The sequence below is a fragment of the Onychomys torridus genome, chromosome 13 (assembly GCF_903995425.1).
Source record: "Onychomys torridus chromosome 13, mOncTor1.1, whole genome shotgun sequence".
NCBI lineage: Eukaryota > Metazoa > Chordata > Mammalia > Rodentia > Cricetidae > Onychomys > Onychomys torridus.
Genome location: NC_050455.1, coordinates 72,907,327 through 72,916,590, shown reverse-complemented (window position 1 = coordinate 72,916,590; position 9,264 = coordinate 72,907,327). Strand labels below are relative to the sequence as shown.

The 9,264-nt window shown below is 45.2% G+C and overlaps 1 protein-coding gene across 1 annotated transcript in view; it reads left to right on the top strand.

The window, feature by feature from the left end:
• Positions 1 to 8,543: 8,543 nt before the first annotated feature.
• Cndp1 (carnosine dipeptidase 1) overlaps positions 8,544 to 9,264 on the top strand; it is a 35,711-nt gene continuing 34,990 nt past the window's right edge. The window contains exon 1 of the mRNA XM_036205262.1: positions 8,544 to 8,590. The gene's annotated coding sequence lies outside the window, so the exon portion shown is untranslated. The remainder of the gene's footprint in view (positions 8,591 to 9,264) is intronic.

The following is a 9,264-nucleotide window of genomic DNA, read 5'->3' as shown; positions in this document are numbered from 1 at the left end:
TTACCTTCTAGAAAGTTAAATTGTGTGCTCTGATCAAGATACTATCCACTCTTAAAACCTCATTTCAAAACATAGCAACAACATGCAACTTAACATTTTAATCAAAAGCACACTCGTGTTCCTCCCAAACAGCAGAGCTTCAGCTTAGCTGGGCTGGGTCTAAAGAGGCCACAGCATGAGGGAGAGAAGCTCTGCCTCACTGTCCTGAAATGGTAAGACCAAACAGACCACAGGTTGTCTAGCCTCTGGCTACACATACCTCCTCTAGGGCTTAGAGTTCCATTGCATGTAGCCCCCTCGGTTACATTGTTTGGGACTCTGAGCCACTAACGTGAACCCTAGACCTGAATTGGACACCTTGAACCAGGAGGGAGCTACCACAGCACTTCTAGACACAATCGTGACAGAAAAGTAGAATAAAATATCTGCCAATGGATCGGAGCCCGCAAGATGAAATTCTGATGTGTATAAAGATGGGACAGGGAAAAAAAAAGTGACCTGGTCCTCCCAATATAATATTAGAGGCTGGCTGATACCCTATCACAGAAGGCAGACTGCCAAAGAAAACACATAGTGCACTTATTAAAGTATACAGAGCCAGCCAAACATGAAACCCGAAGGGCCAGTAGATGACATCTGTGTGTGTGTGTGTGTGTGTGAGAGAGAGAGAGAGAGAGAGAGAGAGAGAGAGAGAGAGAGAGAGAGAGAGAGAAAGAGAGAGAGAAGGGAGGGCTTGAAGAGGCATGGTAAGGCAGTAGACACTGTTAGAAGAGAGGGAAGATCTGGGAAGCACACACAATGACCTGGGTCAAAGTCCCCCTGGGTCTTGGGCCTGCTGTTGTTTTTCTGCCATGCCCTTACCCTTGGTTAGTAGATTTAAGGCAGTTGCTTGTTCTTTGGTAGACAGGGGAGTTCACCAAAAGCCCCTGTCTGCATTTTTAAGGAAGGAGGATCGGAGGAATCTCCAGACTGGAAAGGCAGGGGATAGCCATAGAGACCAGGTTCTGAGTTGTTCTCCAGCTCAGCCCATCAAAGTGCCTCCCTCAGGGTGTGTTATCTGAGCCACCGAAGGAGACAAACAATAAGAAAGCATTGCAGAAACAATATGAGGAGTTGCTGGGCAATGTGCCAGCTCCGTGCACATTGGACGTGTGTCGAGGGGCACAAATAAGCATGTCTGAAATCTTTAAGGAAAAGTGAAAGAATGGTACCCACGTGCAGGAATCCAAACTTAACAATACTTTATCAAGAACAATGACTCAATTCCAAATGAGCAGGTTGCACACCTATCATCTTAGCACTCAGGAGGTTTAGACAGGAGGAATTCAAAGCCAGCCTGAGTTACGTGGTGAGCTCGAGGTCACTTTAGACCACCTAGTGAGCCCCTGTCTCAAACCACCCAAACAAATCAACAAAATACAGACCTGGAAAACAGCTACCACAGGGTTTAAACAGGAAAACCAGCATGAGAAGTAGTTCCATGGGTGGTGGTGTTGGAAAAAATTATTCAAAGTGTCACACAAGCAGACATGGACAAACCAAAAATAACTCAGGCAATATTTACTCTGGCAACAGTCAAAACTGGGTGAGCAAGCAATCAGGCTGAGAAGTTCACTTAGTTTTATATTTCACCACATTGGTGCATGTAACACGAATCTTTTTTTTTTTTTTTTTTTTTGGATTTTCGAGACAGGGTTTCTCTGTGTATCTTTGCGCCTTTCCTGGAACTCACTTTGGAGACCAGGCTGGCCTCGAACTCACAAAGATCTGCCTGCCTCTGCCTCCTGAGTACTGGGATTAACACGAATCTTAAATGGTCTTATTAATTAAAAAAACCAACAACAAAAACAAAAAAACAACTACTCAATGCCAGCTATTGGAGTAAATTTTGAAGATGAAAAAGACAGAATAAGCCACAGCTAACCTCACCTTGCCAACTTCAATCCTGTTTCTTCAAACTAGAAGCCTCTTGAGTTCTCATCCAAATGGATCTCCACTGAACTGCTGTTAAAAGCCGAAAAGCGGGATGGAGAGATGGCTCTTAGGTTAAGAGCACTGGCTGCTCTTCCAGAGGTCCTAAGTTCAATTCCCAGAAACCACATGGTGGCTCACAACCATCTGTAGTGAGATCTGGTGCTCTCTTCTGGCCTGCAGGCATACATGCAGGCAGAACACTGTATAAATAATAAATAAATAAAAATCCAAAAAACAAAAAAGCCTAAAAGCCTCTAGTTCCTGGTCCTCATGCTTTATATACCTTTCTGCTTTCTGCCATCACTTCCTGGGATTAAAGGTGTGTGTCTCCATGCCTGGCTGTTTCTAGTGTGGCCTTAAACTCACAGAGATCCAGATGGATCTCTGCCTCTGGAACGCTAGGATTAAAAGCGTGTGCTCCCACTGCCTAACCTCTAAGTTTAATATAGTGGTTGTTCTGTTCTCTGACCCCCAGATAAGTTTATTGGGGTATACAGTATATCAACCACAGGTGGGCGATGAACATCCTAATCTGTAACATCCTAACCTGTAACAGAAAATCAACTTTCAGAATGAGGGAGGTTTGTAGAATACTGGCCCTTGACAAACTAGCATTCTTTGATGGAAAAGACTGTTTCTCACAATCCCTTTCTCTTGATGGTACATCTTCATTCTTTTCTTCAAATCCAGGCAGCCTATGCTGTTTTCACGTTCTAAAGTCTCCAGTAACTATAAGTTATTGTGACTAAGGATGTTTGGTGAGCTGAGAGCAGTTCCAATGAGCTTCTGGATGGGGCCCCTAACATGAGGAGCCACACAACATCCAAAGAGGATCACAATCCCACAATCACAAGGCCTATTAGAACTGAAGTCACCACTCCTCTCCATTTTCCAAACAATGGTCCATAGGGCCAGTCAAGGAGTCATCTACTCCCAAATCCTCAGCTAATTTGTTGACTAAAGCAGGCTAACCCTGAAGGGCCTTAGCAGTTGTTCCACTGAGAACTGTATTGTTAGGTCAAAAAGTGACATTACACTAACTCTGCATTTCTCTGCTAGAATCATTATCTAGACCTCATCTATTTTTCTACTTATCTAATCTTACTAATTGAGTCTCACAGTACAGCTATTCCCTTCACCACTTCCCTTGTGTTGTTGGCGAACCATTGTTGATTGTAGTAAAGTCAGTTTATCCAAACTACATTTCTATTGATAGTGGACCACTGGAACAATACCAACTCAAATCCAGCAGCTACCTGGTTCAGAGCCTTGAACTAACTAAGGATATCCCTAGGTACCTATATAGCATCTGGGTAGATATGGGTGCCTCCCCAAATCAAGAATGCTCTCGCCAGGGGGTGGTGGCACATGCCTTTAATCCCAGCACTCGGGAGGCAGAGGCAGGAGGATCTCTGTGAGTTCAAGGCCAGCCTGGGCTACCAAGTGAGTTCCAGGAAAGGCACAAAGCTACACAGAGAAACCCTGTCTCGAAATCCACCCCCCTCAAAAAAAAAAAAAAAAAAAAAAAAAAAAAAGAATGCTCTCCTCTTGTAGGAAAGACTCTGGAGTGAGCTGAGGTGTCTAACGCCAGAGAGAAACAAATAGCCAGTTGGGTCAAAGTACAGGTCCTACTCCAACAGACTAGTGAAGTCTCAAGTAGGGACCCCCACTAATACCACCAGATATCTGTTTTTGTGAACACTAGGGCTGACTAGCTGAGCATCTCTTCAAACGATAGGTCATCACTATTACATTGCACATGGGAGTTAATTATTCCCTCCATCTTGAGAGGCAGGAGGTGGATCTATTCCCAGGGGATGGAGGCTTTATTGCTCCCAAAAGCTGTCAGTATCTCAAATCCTTCAGTGGCAGAAACAATGGTTACATGGTCTGGACTCCTTGTCCCTTTGGGAGGTCTAACTGGTTTTAGAAGAGAGAGACCATACAGTGTATTTTGTTAAGGTGAAATGGGAATGGGACAATTTCACCTTCCTGTTTTCCTGTTGGACAGGCATAACAATCACTCTATTGAACATGTGAACAGAACATTTGATCTATTCTAACCAGGCATTTGCATCCCCATATCCTGTTTTGATAGCATAAGTTTGTCTTGGTTCTTAATCTCTACTATAGTAACTTTAGCTGGATCATTATTCATGGGAAGGTTGAGGTCTAATGGGGCTGTGGGGCAGCTGAAAGGTGCTCAAGGGATCATCAATTCCACATCTATGTGCGTTAAGTCCTAATGACAGATAAGGACTGACCTGTTCATTTAGGATTATTAATTGCCAGGAGAAGGGGAGTTACATTCAAGGGATTTGCAACTGGGAGAAAGGGTTCCTCTAATTAGTTGGATTTTATTCAGCAGTGGTTTAAGATCATTCTTATTATGGAGTGGGGTCTATTCATTATCTTAGGTGACCATCAAACATCTGCCCAGTGGAGGTATGGACAGCTAGTACATATGGGCACTGTCTTAGTTAGGGTTTCTGTTGCTGTGATGAAACACCATGCCCAAAGCAACTTGAAGAGGAAAAGTTCTATTTTGCTTATGCTTTCAAATTACTGTTCATCATCCAGGGACTTCAGGACTGGAACTCAAGCAGGGCAGGAACCTAGAGGCAGGAGCTGATGCAGAGGCCATGGAGGGGTGCTGCTTACAGGCTTGCTCTTTATGACTTCTGTCTTAGTTAGGGTTTTATTGCTGTGAAGAGACACCATAGCAACTTTTATCAAGGAAAACATGTAATTGGGGCTGGCTCACTGTTTATTTTGTTTACAGGTTTAGTCCATTATCATCATAGCCAGTGGCATGCAGGCAGACATGGTACTGCAGAAAGCAGCTGAGAGTTCTACATCTTGATCCTGAGGCAGCAGGAAGTGAACTGGTTTGGGTTTCTGAGACCTCAAAGCCCACCCCACAGTGACACACTTCCTCCAGCAAGGGCATCCGTCCTAATAGTGCCACTCCCTATGGGTCAAGCCTTCAAACACATGAGTCTATGGGGGCTATTCCTATTCAAACCACCACAGCTTTCTTATAGAACCCAGGACCACCAGCCGGGGATGGCACTACCCATAATGGGCTGGGCCCTCCCCCATCAATTGCTAATTAAGAAAATGCCCTACAGACTTGCCCACAGCCCAACGTTATGAAGGCATTTTCTCAGTTCCCTCCTCTCTGAAAACTCCAGCTTGTGTCAAGTTGACAGATGGCTCTCCAGCACAGGTACATAGGAGGGTTCCAGGGTGGTCACACCAGCAGATGTTTTCTGTCTGAAATAGACTCTGTTGTAATGGTTTTTACAGGAAAAAAACAAGACAGGCATCAAACTTAACAGTCAGAGAGAGCTGGTCTCTGTTTTATTAATGACCCAGGAGCAGTTAATCATCTGGATGTAATACAGTAACAACATTACAATCTATTTAGAGTCAGTTTGGTGTCAGATGGGCCAGGAATGGCCATCCATCTTTCCTCAGAGTCCGAGAGACCTTGGTCTTCCTTGTTAACAGCATCTGATATGGCCCCTCCCATGTGAACTCAAGCTTGTTTTCCTTCTAAGACTTAATTAGAACTCAACCAATGGGGTGAACTGGGGACTGTTGCCTGGAGGAGGGTAAAACAAAAGACAGACCAAGCGCATAATTCTGCAGGAAAAGGTCTTTGGTCTTAAAGTAGGAAGGCCAGTAGATTGGCCAAGTACGGCAGCCTGTGGAGCATTTGGTGAGATGAGCTGGTCAGTCCTTGCATGGGGCTGTTCTGACGCTTAGGCAGAGAATCAAAGACCCTTTGTCCAGGGGGCTCCTGTTTCAGGACACGTTTGGTTAATTGATTCTTTAGAGCTTGATTCATCCTCTTCATTTTACCTGAGGATGCACAGAGTGGGGTGTGATAGGCCCAGTGACTTCCCAGAGTCCTCTGAGGATGTTAGCTACAAAACGCCTTCCATTATCTGAATCTCTGTTGTCAACTAGACCATTTCTAACAGCACCTTAGTAACATTAGAAGCAGCAGCATTTGTCAATGGAATATAGCTTCAGCCCAATTAGTTAACTGATCACTATAGCTGAACTACATCTAACTGAAAGATACCTGGCTGCCTTGAGCATCTCAATGTAATCAATTTGGATGTTCTGAAAGGACCTAAGCCCAGGGTTTCTCCTCCCATGCACTGTTTCCTTAGGTTCATTTATTAACCTTTTTTTACATATGGGACAACTCTGTGATTTGTTTGGCTATTGTATAGCTCTTTGTGCATCCGTAAAGTTTTAAGACAGTGTCACACAAAGCCTATGAACCCCAGTGACGCAGTTGGGGGAGCTTTCTTAGTATCTGTCATCATAGTTCTTGAAGGCAGGAGTCATCTCTGTTAGGAGCTTTTAGGAGCTCCTAGATTTTCTAATTATTTGCATTAATGATGGGTTTTAATCCTTGTCTCCCTTTAAAACCTATGGGGCCAGGTGGTGGCGGTGGCGGCCGGCGGTGGTGGCGGTGGTGGCGGCGGTGGCGGTGGTGGCGGTGGTGGCGGCGGTGGCGCACACCTGTAATCCCAGCACTCGGGAGGCAGAGGCAGAGGCAGAGGCAGGTGGATCTCTGTGAAACAAATAAAAAAAAAAAACCTATGGGATACTGTCCTCATCTTATTACTTCTCCTGCCAGTAGTGATGGAGCATGGTGGATACAATTGTCCTTGATTCAGTTACCTGTGCCAGATGACCTGAAATACAAGGAGCCCAGAATTCAACATCAGGTCCTCTTCTACACTCAGCCTCTGGTGATTTCTGGCTCCTTAAAACTCCACCCAGCATTCTCAGAAGGCTGCTTAGGATTCTCCAAACTGGATCTCCTTTGTCAGTGTCACTCATTAGTCAGCAGTGTGTGGGCCTTGTCTTTGGCAATGGGAATGAATCTAAGCCAAACTTGGCCTCAGCCAAAGCCTTTGAGTCAAACTGGCCCCTTAGACCTCAGTAGAAGATGGTACAGAAACTCAGTTATCGGGGCTTTGCTGTGCTCAGACGACAGTGACAGATTCATCAAAGTGGGGTGGGGAGGTAGGGGCAGTAGACTGTTGAAGGCACTGAGGTACAGCCACAGCAGACTGGCAAGGCACAGGAGACAGTCACACCCAGTGCAGCCGAGAGGGGTAGGAATCTTTTATCTCATGGGCAATGTGTGTGTGTCCACATCGGAGGGGGCGGCTAATTTCTCTTAAGGAGTAAATTTTACACACCTGTTGTCTCTCTTGAGCCTGGCCTTTTGGGGTCTAAATGTTTGTATAAGACATCACAAATCCTTGGATCAGGATCGTCTATTGGGGACTATGGGGGTCCAGCCCCTCAATAGTCCCCTCCCAGGGCCCGAGAAGAATCTACAACCAGCTGATAATTAATCTTTGATGAAAAGAGATGAATCTATGTACACGAAATTCCTTAGTCCATACACTTTATTATTCTGTGTCAGTTTTCTCTCTACAAGCTTATACTCTGCTCTCATTTTTAGCTCCTTTCTTGCCCAATTTCTCTTTATATTTATCTTTTATCCCCTCCAGGTTCTGTCTTAATTCCTTCATCAAGTTCTGCCCCTTCTAGGTTCTCATCCATCTAGTTCTTTCCCATATCAGCTCCTCTCCCATCTCCTTTTCTCTCATCTGGCTCTTCCTCATCTTGTTCTCCCCATCTGGCTCTTCCTCACCTCCCATCTCGTTCCTCTAGTACTCTCTTCTAGCCCTTCAATCTAGTTCTCCTCCATCTCAGTTTGTCCCTCTCAAGTTCTTACCCATCTAGTTCTTCCATTCTCTTTTCTCTCCTCCGTCCCGTGCTCTGGAAGTCCTGCTATCAGAAGAGAGGGTCCGAGCTAACTTGTGTAAAGTTATTACTTAAGGTCCACCTGACCTAGGTGGTGTTTCCTTGTGAAATTTACCTTAAGTCAGGAATCTTGCATGTGGGCTGTTATCACTATTAGTCCTTGAAAGTGGCTAAGGGAGATATCTGATTCCAGAGAAAGCCTTTCCTGAGGCTGTTCTCCAAAGTCCTGGAATGTGTATGTCCAGAGAGTGATCAGTCCACACTGTTAGCCCTTTATAGGGAAAAATCAATTGGGAAAACTATGAAGGCACACATGATTTTTATAACAGAATACAGCTGATATATAACAAGCCAAATAATACCAAAAGCTCCTTGGAATTTGGCTTCCTCTGGAGGAATTCCTTGATCCTTCCAGGTAGTGACTTTGCCATAACCAGCTGAGTTCTTATGATATATTCCTGCAGTCCGCAGCAATTGTCAGCTTGTTGAGATGTTTTGTTTTGGCTGTACATTTCTAGGGAGCTTTGCTCCTCAGAACTGCTGCTGCCTTTGTCTTGGGGGAGGGCTGCTCCCTGCAGGAGGCCCCTCCCTCCCTGCCCCCTGGGTCGATGCCACTCCTCTCCGCAGGAATCCCTGGATTGTGCTCTGCCTGCCAAGGATTAACATAATTCAGAAAAACCTGAGGGTTTTGTTGTCTTCGAAAAACAAGGCTAATAAAACACGTTTTCTTCTGTCATAACACATTCATCGAAGCAGAGACAGGACAGAGCAGCCTCTGTCTACCAGGAACACTAGGACTCCAGGCGACTTGGTAAGTAAAATTTTTGGTGCCTAAATGGATGTTGTTGCTGAAATAACTTCCTGTGTTATGGATACCTGTTTGGCAAATGGGAAACTGAAGGGTCTCAGGTGCAGTTTCAAGAGAGACGTTGTACAGGACTGTTGGAATAAGAAGGTTCTTAAGAGAGTTATGAATGCCGTGAACAGACAGACAGATAGACAGCAGTGGTGGGGGCTCTGAGTCTAGTTCTGGCCTCAGCACCACAAAGATGGCATGGCAAAGGATCTGAGGAAAAGATCTACCACTCTTGTGGTAGAGTTGGAGTCCATTCTTCCAGCTCTGTAAGAAAGGGAGAAGACATTACCTCCATGAGCCTGTAGCCAGGTTCTCTGATTCCCTGGCAGTTAGCAGGGAACTGGGTGGGGAACAGGATATTTGGCCACCAATAGATGTAAATTTACTTCCCCAGGTAAAAAATCCTGGCACCTGCAAGTCTGGTAACTCCGGCTTCCCAGACCAATTGGTTGCCGGTCAGTGTCTGTAGGGGAGGAGCTGCTGCAGGTATTGTGGTCTCAGAGGTAGTCTGGTTTGGAACATTACATGGCCCCCTTTTCTGTTTATATAAAGAGAAATAGGGAATGGTTTTATAGGAAAGGGAGGGAGCAGAGAAAGCTCAAAGGGATAAGGGGCATCACTGCAGATAC